Below are 15,542 nucleotides of genomic sequence, written 5' to 3' on the forward strand. Positions count from 1 at the left end.
GACTAAATTGTAGGACACCCCTGATTGCTTAATGGGGAAAACCTCCAAACACCTAGTATCAGAAGTGTCATAAGTGTGATAGCCATGTGAGAGTAAAAGAGACAGACAGGAAGAAGAGTAAATTTTTCTAGGCAGGAGCTATACCTTTTCTGTTTATTCTTAGGTAATAAAAGTTTCATGGTCACTGTAAGTATAAATCACAGTCTCAACTCATTATAAAATGTCTTTTCAGAATAATCCAAAATCATACCTTGGTTTAAAGTTGAGACTTCTCCATTGCCTCAATTAAAGTCCAATCCTCAAGGGAAGCTTCAGTTCAGCAAACGGTCAGGTGATTAGCTCCTTTTCTTACCTAGTACTTCTCCTCCTTCCACATTTTACTAACTATGGCTGTGACCTCTTCAAGGAAGCAGGGATACTTTTAAGAAAGATTTTAATAAACTGCTTTTAATAATCTAGGTTTGGAGCTCTCCCTGGATTTTGTAGACCTTAAAACAGCTTTCCCCCACTCACTCACTGCCAACTTGTGCTTTTGCACATTCTTCAGAAACATATCCCTTTATAGATTTTATTTATTTATTTATTTGACAGACAGAGTACAAGTAGGCAGAGAGGCAGGCATAGAGAGAGGGGGGAATCAGGCTCCCTGCTGAGCAGAGAACCCGATGCAGGGCTCCATCCCAGGACCCTGAGATCATGACCTGAGCTGAAGGCAGAGTCTTAACCCACTGAGCCACCCAGGTGCCCCCAAATATCCCTTTATAATGCTATTGCATTATAAATGCATCTCTATACACCCCCATTGTTAAAAATCTCTTCCTAAGTTTTACACGAATGGGGTAGGATAAGTCACCTCCAAATTTCCAACTTTCAATCATTTAATACCCTCAATTTCAGTACGAGTAAGAGGGTTGAGGGATAAGTTCTTAGATTTTCTTTGCATTATAATTTCAATTGCCTTTGAATCTCAGCAAAAAATTATTTTCTATATGTAACTGTGCTGTGGTACCTTAAGGGTGCCTTAATTTTATTTAGACCCTTTTGTTATGAATTGAATATTTTTGTCACTCCAAAATTGTACACTGAAGCCCTAATTCTCAAAGCGGGAGTATGTGGATGTGGGGCCTTTTGGAAGTTCTAGGTTTAGATGAGGTCTTGAGATAAAGTCCCCATGATGGGATTTGTGTCCTTATAAGAAGAGAAAGAAACAAAAGTATCCTCTCCATCCCTCCTATTCTCCCTCCAGTGTAATGATACTGTGAGAAGTTGACCATCTGCCTGCCTAGAAGAGGGTCTTCATCAAGACCTGATCCCATCAGCACCTTGATTTCTGACTTCCCAGCCTCCACATTGTGAGAAATGAACGTGTGTTGTTTAAGTCACTCAGTTTATGGTATTTTGTTTGAGCGGCCTGAGAAGACTAAGATACCCTGAGAACTGATATGCCTCCATACCTCCATTCAAACTAATTGTCTCAAACTAATAGGTGTCTCTGCTTCTCCACACAGGTGAGTTTCTATTCTGTGTGGGCCACACAGAACACAGAATTTAATTGTCTCTCTGTGGAGAGTCAGAAAATTCATTTTTCTGTTCTCCAAGGTGTTAGAGAGTGTGCCCAATATTTTGCATTTTGGGGCCACAGACTAAGCTGTAAAGTTTGAGAGAAGGCACTGAAATTTTTAGTTTTCATAGCCTTTGTATCTGATCTCTGGTATGAATTTAACATACACTTTGCAAAAGAAATTTTGAATGGAATTCATTCATGTTAAGAGTGTTCCTGGTTTTAGAGGCCATCTAGTTTTATAGTTTTATAGTAATTACAGAGTAAATTACTTAATTTTAAACTAACAGTATGTAAGAAGAGAAAGTCAAATCACAAAGTTCTCACTTTCTTTTGTAATCAGGGTTTTTTTTTAAGTGGAGTATGGATAAAACCATTGTCTCATCTCTAGTAGAGATGAAAGTTGAAGGAAACAGAATTCTTAGATGCTAAGGAATAAGGTAGAAGGGTTATAGCCAACTGGCCAGGGCTGTTTTATGTTTACTAAAGAGTTAAGCATAAGATAAGGGTGCTTTAAAGATAAAACTGGTCATAGGAAAGAGAAGATAGCAGATGATGATAGTCAGTTAGGCATAAATCAGAATACTTAAAAGGGAGTGGGGAGTGGAAACAACCTATCAACAAAATTTACTGAAGAAAAAATCAAGTGATGTGTTTTTCTCAGTTAGTTGCAGTTTGAAATATTAGAAAGATCTTTAAAAATACTGACCCTGGTGGCTAAAGATGGAATTGGCAACCATGTCCATAAACTAAAATTCCTACTTTGGACAGTCTTTTTAAGACTTAAGGTGGCAGAAGACCAGAATAGCCTAAGAAAACAGAATATGCTGGGCAAGTTGTAGGGAAAATATGTGAGGTGGAAAAAACCTTGTCCTTACTCAGCCTTACTTTTCCCTCTGCAAAATGGAGAAGATTGTGTTTCATGATCTATAACCTCCATTGAGTCCCCAAATTGTATCTATTTCTTCCCACTCCTGGTATGCAACAGCACTTTGTCCATTTTAGAATCATCTTGCTCTACAGAAAACAAACTCCCATAAATTGATAAAGGATTATTTTTTCTGTTCAAACTTAGAGTCTGTAGAAGGTAATATTTAACACAAAGTGTAGAAATCACTTTCTGGAGCACCTGGCTGGCTCATTCGGTTAAGTGTCTGACTCTTGATTTTGGCTCAGGTCATAACCTCAGGATTGTGACATCCAGCTCTGCATAGGGCTCCATATTCAATGGGGAGTCTGGTTGGGATTTTCTCCCTGACCCTCTGCCTCTCCCCTTGCTTATACCATCCCTCTCTTTCTCTAAGATAAGTAAATAAATCTTAAAAAAAGAAATCACTTACAGTGTAAATCCTCAGATTATAGTGTAAATCCTCAGATTATGGCATAAAAGTGCCACTTTTAATTTTTGGTGGGGAATTTTTTCCTCCTATTTCTCAAATCACACAATATGGACAACCATCAATGCCAGATAAATAAACTCCTTTTGCAAACTGCATTAAGAGTCAAACTGGGGGGATCTGGGTGGCTCAGTTGGTTGAGCCTCCAGTTCTTGATTTGAGCTCAGGTCATGATCTTGGGGTCATGAGATGGAGCCCCAGACTCCAGTAGCTCCACAGAGTCTTCTTGAGTTTCTTTTTCTCTTCCTATCTCACTGCCCTTCCCCAGACTTGCACATACACTGTCTCTCTCTCTCTCTCACTCTCTCTCTCAAAACTAACTAAATAAATAAATAATAAATAAATAAAATCTTTTAAAAAAAGAGTCAAACTGGAGCCGAATACAGTTTAGTTCCTTGAGAAGTGAGATTAGTTTTTCTACAGTAGAACTCTAGAAATCTAGTTACTGAGAACACTGAAGTTTAAGTGGTCATATATAAATAAATCTGTAACATCAGAAATAAATTAAAATGTCTTTAGCAATGAAGACTGAGGGGAAAAATATCAATAAGGAATAGAGCCATCTCCACATTTTCAGACACATAATGGATTTGAGTAATTTAGTTTTTTATAACCTATTGGGATTAGAGACTTAGTAGGCCTTACTATCTTTTTTTTTTTTTTAATATTTCAAGTCTAACCTAAGTAACAATTATATAGAATAAAGGAGATTGGAATAAGAATAATTAGAGATTTTAAAGAGGGTAAGATGTTCAAAGAATGTGAGATCTATTGAAAAATCTGAGAAAAAAAGATAGAAGAGATGGCAAATATAAAAAAGAAAAGAGAATCAACCAAAATAGGACATTTTTGTAGGAGGGAGGTAAATATTTTCTAGGCATTTTAGAGTGTTTGTGTGTATAAATTTTGAGCCTGATTCCCAGCTCCAGCCATAGCACCTCTATCAACACCAAATCATACCAATCTAAGACCAACATATTCAAGTTTTCCAAGTATAAAATCTCCAAACTTTCATGGCTCTGTGATATTGACTCATACTGCAGTGATACTCCACCAATTCTCTAAATGCTCTGGAGGAAGTGCCTGATCCTGCTGAATAGTGTCTACTCTGTAGTGTTAGCCTAGGCCACTTCCTGGGAGACAGTGGGCATTCAGGTCTCTATGACCTTTATGAAGACCCATCTAGGAGTTAATAAACATACTGTGGCCTTTCTTCCTTACCTCAAATTAGTGTGTTAGTTAAAGGAAGCATATTTGAGAGAGATATATTTTATATTGGATAATATTTTTTTGAAGTTAATAAATCTGCAGTAAATAAGCAATTTGAAAAAAACCACCTCAGTTTAATTTCCATATAGTTACCCCAAAAGGAGTGAGTGAATGTGACACAATTTATTTTAGGCTTTCCACCACTGTAGTTTTGACAGACACATACTATTTTTTTTAAAGTATTGAATAATAAGTTCCACTGGACATGTCCACCAACTTGAAATAAGTCCAAGGCAAGAACAAGAAGAAGGATGTCCAAACTGAAGTACTATCTGTGTGGGGGGGGGAGTGAGGGGGCCAGGGAGAAGTGAGAAGAGAAATTTGGAGATCTGTCACTCTAAGAGAAGACAAAATGCTAGCCTGTTCTGTTAGCTGAACACCCATCCATTGCCTTTTGTCAATTTGCACTCAAATATGCTAACATTAACATATTTTTATGATCCAGAAATCTCACCCATATGCAAATGCAGTTAAATAATTAATGCTTATAAATTTTAACTTACTTAGGAAGAGATTATGATCAGTGAGATATGCTTTAAGAGGAAAAGTTAAAGGTAAGTTTTAGGGGGAAACGGTTAAAATAAAAAAGTTTTAATTCTTTAAGCTATGGCATAAATTATATATTATATTAACCCTCAACAAGGGTTACAGAGACCCACACTCATTCAGAATCATTAGTGATTGCCTTAGTCAATTTGAGCTGCTCCAACAAGGTACCACATAGACTAAGTGACTTATAAACAGAAATTTATTTCTCACAGTTCATTGAAAACAAGTCATTTATATGACATTCTAAAGTCCTTTGCAAATCAGATACCACATGATGGGAATCAGATTTACTTGAGTTGTGCCATTTTGAAATGCTTGATTAAGAATTCCATAGAGTCAGTTATAATATTGAATGCAATTACACATTTTATAAGCCCAAGATAGGGAGACTAGCCCAACAGTTAGGACATACTACCAGGATTTAGATCACATGTCCACTGCTTATTAGACTGCCATCTTTGGTACTGACTTAAGCACAGTAAGCCTTTTTCCTCATTTATCAATGAGATTGTAGTGTATACTTTGTGTGATATCATAAGTGCTTAGCAAATATTAACTATCTTTTTTTTAATATGCTATACTCAGATCTTCTTAGCACACAAAAAAATTAACAAAGTGTTTAGGTTATTTTATGGGATCCGTGTAAAATAAATGAAAGATTATTTGTTTTAGATGTGTTTGATATGCAGTAAATTACCATTTGAGTTGATTTTCTAGACCAGTCCTGCCCGATAGAAATACAATGTGAGCCATATGTGTAGTTTTAAATTTTCTAGTAATCACATTTTCAAAAATCATTTAACTTGTAATCAGTATAAAAATTGTTAAAGAGGTATTTTACATGGTTTGAATACGAGGTCTGAAATCCAGTGGTATTTTACTCATATAACTTGTCTCAGTTTGGATAACCATATGTCGAGTACCCAAATAACCACATGTGGTTTGTGACTACTCTTTTGGAAAGCACAGTGTTAGAACAGACCAATTACCTAGAACATATGATACAATTCCCCTTCTTGTGTCCATGGAAGACTAGTCATTCATTTCTGCTGTGCCTGTCCTTGACCTCAGTATCCCTCTCAACTCAACACTCAGGCAGCTCCTTCCTACCTATTATTGAGAGTTAGCATATACTATGAAACTTATTTGTAAACTTGAGTCTATGTAATTGTCTATGTAAGTTTCTAGCCTGATGCCAAAAATTTTTCTTCGGTTACAAAATTGTCTTCTAACTATGGCAATAGTGAATCATTAATCTGTGAACTGATTCTCAGATGGTATTAGTTTTGGGGAAAAGAATAGAAAGTCTAAATAGTTGGTTTATAGAAAAGCTGTCTTTTTAAGAAGTAATTTCCTATTAGTTGAGTGTTGGAGTGGTATCCTTGTAAACATTTATGAAAAGATATTATTGGACAGTTGTCAGAGGGGATGGGCAAAATGGGTGAAGGGAAATGGGTGGTGCAGGTTCCAGTTTTGGAATGAATAAGTCATGAGAATGAAAGGTACAGCATAGGAAATTTAGTCAATTGTATTGTAATAGTGTTGTATGAGGACAGATGATTGTGGTGAACATAGCATAACATATAAATTTATCAAAGCATGATGTTGTACACCTGATACTAATATCCCATTGTATGTCAAATGTACTACAATTTTTTTAAAAAGTTATTCTTACTTAAGGTTAAATATAAGATGAATGTTATCTGAACAAATACATTAAAATCTCTAGGTTAAGAAAAGCTTGAATTAGTAATTTAATTAAGGGGCAATTATTTTATCCTAGTCTTTTCCCTATATCATCTACTTTCTCTTTTTATTTATATCCTCCCTTCTTTCTCTTTTGTCCTGTTTCTTTCCATACCCTTCCCTGTCTCTCTCTCTCTCTCTCAGCATTTCTCTCAGTGATATATCAACTCTTTGCAGGACACTCATACACACAAAACCTAAAGAACAATTTCTCCTTCATACACCTGTTTCCTGTGCATCATAAATTAATTTATATCAGTAAGCAGACCCTGACCACTTTTGAAAATGCCTTTGCATGACCTATTTTTCATGACTGTCAGAGAGGGCAGCTTCTACAATGCAATGAAGAATCCTGTCTCAGGACTGTTGATTTCTTTCTTAAATTGGTAAATGTCGAAATGCCATGAAGAGAACACCCACTTGCTGAACCAAACAAATCTACTTTTCTCACATTTGTTTTGACACTGACCATTTTACAGTATAAAAAGTAGGTATTTTTATACTTCTCTCTAACAGTTTCTTTCAGGCTTTTTAACTGCATAAGGCATTGTCCTTGAGGAAGAAATCTTACTGAAACCACTGAGCAACTCATTAGCTCAGAAATTTGTAGGTGGGTGTGCTCCAGGGCACCAACAGATGGTTTAATTGGGTACAAAATTCCAGAAGGCTATGTACAGATTGACAACATTTTTATCCAAAAACTAGAGTTACTTTAGCCTTACTGAAAGAAAACTGCTACCTGAATAAAATATGTGATTTCAAGGAAAGTGATCAGACCTTCTGTAGCCCCAATTCCTCCTTGACTTGCTCACGGACACCTCAACTTGTGACATAATAGATTCACTTCTTATCCCTAGTTGAAATGCAACTTCCTCTGGAGGTTTTAACAAGATAAATATTAATAACTATTTAAGTCCTTTCCAAACACCCAAAGTTGTATCTAGTCCTCCATTGACCCCATATTCTAATAGATCTTTTACTATAAGCACACCAATAAAGATGAGTATGGGAAAGTAACTAGGAGTAAACACACATTCTAAAAGGAAATGTTAGCTTTTTCTCAACCACTAGGTCAGCATAACCTTCTGTATTGCTTATATACTTGTAGTAATGATGGCTTAGGTCTTCTGACTCGAAATTTTCTCATTTAGGACTATAAACAGCAGGTGGGATGGAGGGAGACCATATCTGCAGACAGGACAGTGCTCTCGCTGCATGCTTAGGCAAGTTTACAGACAGGAATACTTCGGTGCAAACTGACCAATACACTTTGTCACATAGAGAAGCTTTGATCTTTTAAAAATGATTCATATATTTTGCCAAAGCTTAACTTCTAGAAAGAATATCTGAGTGGTTTCCAATTCTGACACCTTCAATTCAAGGGCCAAACCATTGCTGATGTGTTATTTATCTCTTTATAATTTATTATTCTTAAGTACCTTCTAATGGGTCTCATTGATTTGTTCATTGTACTTATCACAAGGCAGGTTGGCTATTTGTCTAAGTGTGTTGACATTCACATTGATTTTGAATAGCCTTCATTGTCTCTCCTCATTTGGGTAGGGTTGATGAGCCCATGCTCAGATAAATAAGTAATTAAGAGAGGATCTTTTCTATTTGTATCTAGTAATTTTAACGCACATGCATGCACACATACACACACACCGTGTAGAGACAGGTGGCTGCACACACACACACACACACACACCGTATAGAGACGGTGGCTGCAACTAGGGAGAACATCTTAGGAAGTATGCTAAGGTGGGTAGTAATAATTAGTTACACTCCCATTGTGCTTACTAGATTCTAGACACTATTATAAATGTTGTTAAGTATAAACGCATTTATTACTTAAAACAACCCTAGGCACAGTGAATGCTATTATTATTTCCACTTTATATAGGAGGAAATTGAAACCAAGTGAGATAACTTTCTCAACGTCATACAGTATTTCTGACTTTTCAGTCATAAACTGAAGGGTTTAGGAAACACAAAATCAGCAAATAATTGAAGACCAAAAAGCACTTCCCCTATCCTAGCCAGCTAATTTTTTGGAGAAGGAGGGTGAGAGAGGCCTAGTAGAACTTGATTTGACTTTATAACATTCATTCAGATAAAATAAGGGAGCCTGCGGAACTCTTGATTGGCTGGAGCTGGTGGGTTGGCATCAAAAAGGAGAGAAGTACGTATGCTCTAGGGAGATGGCATGTGTACTTAAGAGAATGACTGAAGTGATTTAGCTATCATTAACGGCAGTTAGGCTATGACTACTGAAAATGGAAAGCAAGAACACTGGTGAGCTGAAGAATAATATACAAGGAATTGCGGCCGAAGATTGAGGCTTCTCTGAGGGAGCCCATCAAGAACGAAGGGTACATAAATAACAAGACACAGTTCTTTCTCCACTGATCCCCGCACAAATTCCAAAACATTTATCTTGAAAATCATCCATGTGTGCATGGGATAAAAGTATAAAAATCACCTCAAGTCACAAATATCAGCACATGTGCTCAGGTTTTGTTTATGTCTATATTTTTCCCAAAACACTGAAATCTATTGATGATATTTGCCTTTTCAGATGCCTACTCACAAGTTGTTACATTACTGATTCATTCATTAGATTACTTGAATATGGTAGGCACTGAAAAGCTGCCATTTACGAATCAGTTAAGACCTTGTAACATGCTTTCATGTAGATTTTGTCATCTTTACCATCACAACAGTTAAAGGGTCTATTATTTTCCAATTTTGTAGATAGAGGTAGAGATTCTGAAGAGAACTGAATCTCAAGCTTGCTCTGTGCTAGTAACTAAGCCTGTCTTTTATAATGCTTATCCCTCACAACAAATCTGTTAAAAGGGGTGTTATCGCCAAGGACACTGAAGCCCAGTGTTTCAGTAACTGCCTAATACACAATAGCTGATCACACTATAGCTGGTGAAATCAGAAAGTCTTATAAAACGGATTGACTCCAGTCTGCACTCTTAATTACCTTATTCTTAGAAAACATACAGTCCAAGATCAAAAATAACGTTAGGCTTCTGCTTAATTTATGAGTGCTCCTGGGAATCAAACACATCAAAAGCATTAATAGCATAAATTTCACAGATGTTCCAAATCACTAAGGCAGACATCAGCCAAAATTAACCTTTCCAATCACCGAATATGGTTCAGCTATTTTTCCATTTTTATACTAAGCCTCGAGTTTGCCATGTGACAGGTGAAAAATCCACTTGAGATTTGCATAATCTATTGATAAATTGAGTAAGATTGTGTCAACCCAATTACAACTACCAGCTGCATTGTTTCTTTTCTCATGTGTACTTTTGGATCATATTTAAAATACACTGCAAAATCTAAAATCATGAAGATTACCCCTAAATTTTGTTCTAGAGTTTTATGGTTTTAGCTCACCTATTCAGGTTATTGATCCATTTTGAGTTAACTTTTGAAATGGTGTGAAGTAAGGGTTAAATTTCATTCTTTTGCATGTGAAAATCCATTTGCCCCAGCACATTTGTTGAAGAAACTATCCTTTCCCCGTTAGGCGGACTACTACCCTTATTTAAATTTAACTGTGCCTAGAAGCTCATTTTTATATCAGTAATAATTTACATTTGTGGAGAATTTTGTAAACGATCATCATGTATTGATCTTCTTATATATGCTAAGAGTCAGGCATAAAAATTATCCTAATTTTACAATGAAGAAAGTGAAAATCATATCTACTGTATGATTTGTACAAATACAAACTATAAATTAGCAATTTCATAGTCAAAACCTTCCAAAGTTCAGTTTAAATTTTTCTGAAAAATCTTTGTTTCTTATGGCACACAAGTTATGGATGTCTCAAGCATGTAGAGGATGCAAATGGGAACTGTCTCAGGAAGGGTGACACATTTAACAACCTCAAGTCCTGGAACTAAAACACGTGAAGTGATGGCTATATTTTAGACAAGGTAGTTACTGATTACAAAGTACTGAGGTTTCCAGATATTCACTTTAAAAAAGAATTAAATAGATACAAAGCTTTCCCTGTCATTACATATCACTTCTGAATTCAAATTATGTTTTTGAATTAGTGGGAAAGAGATGTAACTACTTTCATGACTCACCGACTGATGACTCATTTGTGTTCTACATGGATTTACTAAAACTCAAATGTGTCACCATGGGGTGGTGGGGAAATAATGGTTTTAGCAAACACTGCTTCAGGATCACATCCAATCACAATGATTGTTAGTTGCTCAGTCACTGTTATACTCTTACTATTTAAGAGAATTCCGTTTTTACTGATAAGTACAATATAAATGTGGTTAAGATTACTAATGCCCCCACAAAACATCCAACTCCTAATCCCTGAAAACCTATGAATAGGTTATTGTACACAGTAAAAGGAACTTAGAAGATGAAATTAAGCTAATAATATTGAGATGGGGAGATTACCCTGAATCATCAGAGTATGTTCAATTCAATCGTAGGGGTCTCTATTAAAGGGAGGGAGGATGATTTCATTCAGAGCATGAGAAAGATGATGTAAAGAAGAAAGTATAGCTCAGAGGGAGAGAAGATGCTGTGTTGCTGTCTTTGAGGATGGAAGAAAGGGCCTCAAGCCAAGGAATGCAGGCAGCTTCTAGAACCTAGGAATGGTAAGGAAACGGATTCTTCACAAGGAACGCAGGCCACTAAGCCCTTTATTTTAGTCGAGTTAAACTAAGTTTTGGCTTCTAACCTGTAGTTAGAACTACATGTTGTTTTAGACCAATAAGACTGTGATGATTTTTATATCGGCATTAGAAAGCTAAAACATGTTTTAGTACAAATAAGCATCACATTTTTCCAAATTCAAGAAGATTGTTGAACAAGATTTACTTTGATAGCTCATTTTAGTACAAAAGCAAGTAGGCAATGTAGAAAAAAATTAGATATTTTTCAAATAATTACAAATCAATAAAGTATCTAGGGAAAATCTCAATGTAGCTTATAAAAGACCTATAAAGGAGAAAATAAAATTGAATCCGAGCTAAACAAAGCACATACATCTAAACAAAACATATAAAACCTAAATGGATCCAAAACCTGAATGAGGAAATGAACGCTATAAAGTAAGTGGAAAAAATGTTATCTTTTTTTTTTTTTAAGATTTTACTTATTTATTTGACAGAGAGAGACACAGTGAGAGAGGGAACACAGGTAGGGGGAGTGGGAGAGAGAGAAGCAGACTCACCGTCAAGCAGGGAGCCTGATGTGGGGCTTGATCCCAGGATACTAGGATCGTGACCTGAGCTGAAGGCACATGCTTAACCTACCGAGCCACCTTACCCAGGCACCCCAAAAATGTTATCTTTTAAATACAAACTTTTTTGAGATAAAATATACATAAAACATACTCTTTACACTGGTGAGTTTTAGCAAATGTATACACTTGTGTGATTACCAATATTACTAAAGTTGTGTTGAATATTTTTGTTACCCCAAAAATATCTCCCTTGTGCCCCTTCCAGTCAATACTGTACTCATGGTACAAAACAACACTGACATGTTTTCTTCCACTGTGGATTAGGCTTCTCATTTCTAGAGTTTCACATAAATGAAAATATAGTCTTTACTCTTTTTTTTTTTTAAAGATTTATTTATTTGACAGATAGAGATTACAAATAGGCAGAGAGGCAGGCAGAGAGAGAGAGAGGAGGAAGCAGGCTCCCAGTAGTCTTTACTCTTTAATACCTATCTTTGTTTCCTCAGAATAGTGGTTTTGAGAGTCATCCATGTGCTTTCAAGTGTCAGGATATCATTCATTTTTATTGCTGAATGATATTCTATTTTATAGATATACTAAAATTCACCTATGTTTTTGGGTTTTTTTAGTTTATGGTAATTTAAAATAAATTTTCTATCGACTTTAATGTCCAAATCTTTGTGTGAACACATTGCTGTTTTACTTATCTTGTTTAAATATGTAAGAATGAAATTGCTAGATCATATAAGTGATAATCGTTTGTTTTGCTTTTTAACTGAAGTATAATTGACATACAATATCCTGTTAGTTTCAGGTACACATCAGAGTGGTTGAATATTTTTATACATTACAGAATGATACCATGGTGAATCTAGTTACCTTCTGTCACTGAGCAGCTATTAAAATATTATTGACTATGTTCTCTGTGCTGTACATTATATTCCCATGGCTTATTTACTTTTTAACTGGAACTTTACACTTCTTTTTTTAAGATTTTTTTTATTTATTTATTTGAAAGACAGAAATTACAAGTAGGCAGAGAGGCAGGCAGAGAGAGAGAGGAGGAAGCAGGCTCCCTGCTGAGCAGAGAGCCCGATGCAGGGCTCGATTCCAGGACCCTGGGATCATGACCTGAGACGAAGGCAGAGGCTTTAACCCACTGAGCCACCCAGGCGCCCCGGAACTTTACACTTCTTAATCTCTATTTTGCCCAGGCCCCAACTGCTCCCTGCTCTGGTAATCAACAGTTTGTTGTTTCTTTTCCTGTATCTATGAGTATGTATCTGTTTTGTTTGTTCATTTGTTGTGCTTTTCAGATTCCACATACAAATGAAATCATACAGTATCTGTCTCTCTTTGCCTGATTTATTTCACTTAGGGATACCCTCCGTGGTCATCCATGTTGTCAGAAATGGCAAGACATTTTTCTTTTTATGGCTGAGTAATATTCCATTATCTGTCTATCTATCTGTCTATGTAGATAAAGGCAGTTTCTAGAACCTAGAAATGGCAAGGAAATGAATTCTAAAATCTACATGGATAGATAGATAGATAATGGAATATTATTCAGCCATAAAAAGATCTAGATCATAAAAAGATATAGATCATATATCTATATACATAGATAGATAGATAGATAGATATGTATATCTTCTTCATACATTCATCTACCAGTTAACATTTAGATTGCGTCCATATATTGGTTTTGTAAATATGCATTGAACATAGGGGTACATTTATCTCTTATGTCTTCAAATTGGTGTTTTTGTTCTCTTCAGGTAAATACACAGAAGTAGAATTACTGAATCATGTGGTAGTTCTATTTTTAATTTTTTCAGGATACTGTATACTGTTTTCCATAGTGAATGCACCAATTTACATTCTGACCAACAGTATGAGTTCTCTTTTCTTTACATACTCACCAACACTTGTCATTTTTTGTCTTTTTGATAATAGCCAGTCTGACAGGTATGAGAAGATATTTGCAAGTCATAAATTTGGTTAGGGATTAATATCCAAAAAATATAGAGTATTTACACAGCTTATATAAAAAAATTTTTAAAAAGCCCCACAAACAGGGGTGCCTGGGTGGCTCAGTGGGTTAAAGCCTCTGCCTTCGGCTCAGGTCATGATCCCAGGGTTCTGGGATCGAGCCCCACATCGGGCTGTCTGCTCAGCGGGGAGCCTGCTTCCTTCTCTCTCTGCCTGCCTCTCTGATCACTTGTGATCTCTGTCTGTCAAATAGATAAATAAAATCTTAAAAAAAAAAAGCCCCACAAACAATCTAATTAAAATCAGGCAGAGGACTAGAATAAACCCTTTTCCAAGGAAGACATATAGCCAACAGACACATGAAAAGATGCTCAAAATCACTCATCATCAGGGAAATGTAAATCAAAACTGCAATGAGATATTATCTCATACAAGTGATGTTTCATTTTATGATAGAGTGTGAAAGTATTTTCCAAAGTGACTATACCGTCCTTAACATACTTGGAAATGTAAATCTTTCATTTTAGCCATTCTGGTGAATTGTAGCAGTAACATATTACGGACTATTATCTTTTCCTGGAATATACTACATTTGGTCATGGGATATTATTATTTCTTGTGTTGCTGGATTTTATTTCCTAACTTTAAAAAATTATTTTAAAATACACCTTCATGAAGGATACTGTCATGAAGTTTTATTGGTTTGTAATCTTTGTTGTCATGTGTCTGAATGATTCTTTTCTTTTCTTTGATTTTGGATTCAGAGAAATGCTGACCTCATAAAATGAGTGGAATTTTTCTTTGTCTTCCATTTTAGAATAAAATTATCTTTTTAATTATTTTTTAAACATTGATAGAATTCACAACTGAAATTACTTCAATTCTGAATTTTTTCTTTGGGTTTTTAAAAAAACAACAACTTCAAATACAATTGCTTCAATGTATTTAAGTCTATTCAGGTGATCTATTTCTTCTTGAGAAAGTTTTGAAGGTAGATTTTTTCACAGAAATTCTCCATTTGATAATGTTTGTTAAATTTTTCAACATAAAATTATTAATATGTCTTTATTATCATGTAGTATTTTTAAGACTGATATTGATGGGAGGCCTGGGTGGCTCAGTGGATTAAAGCCTCTGCCTTTGGCTCAGGTTATGTTCTCAGGGTCCTGGCTCTTTGCTCTGCAGGGCCTGCTTCCTCCTCTCTCTCTGCCTGCCTCTCTGCCTGCTTGTGATCTCTGTCTGTCAAATAAATAAATAAAATATTTGAAAAAAAAATCTTAAAAAAAAAAAGAATGATATTTATATCTCCTCTTTCTTTCCTAGCATTGTGATCTGTGTCTTCTCTTTTTTTTTTTTTCTTGGTCAGTTTGGCCAGGGTTTATAAATTACACCGATATTTTTGAAGAATCAATTTTGAAGAATCAATAAAGAGAGTCATTGATTCTCTTTATTGTTTCTGTTTTACTTGATTTCTACTTTTATCCTTATAATCCCCTTAGATAAAGTTCCTTTGGTTTTAATTTCACTTCATTTTTTCTAGCTCTTCAGGTAGAAACATAGATCACTTTATATTCTGTACATGTTTCCTAAAAAAAAAACTTTAAAGCTATAAATTTCCCTCTAATCACTACTTTAGATTATTACATAAAAATTTTATATTTTAATATTTTAATTTGTTTTAGTTACATATACTTTTAAATTTATTTCTAATGTTGCCAAGCATAAAATTTCTTAATGAATTTCCTACCTGATCTTGATTTTTGGTAGGGGGGTGTTCTATAAATGTCAA

The sequence above is a fragment of the Meles meles genome, chromosome 15, assembly GCF_922984935.1.
Source record: "Meles meles chromosome 15, mMelMel3.1 paternal haplotype, whole genome shotgun sequence".
NCBI lineage: Eukaryota > Metazoa > Chordata > Mammalia > Carnivora > Mustelidae > Meles > Meles meles.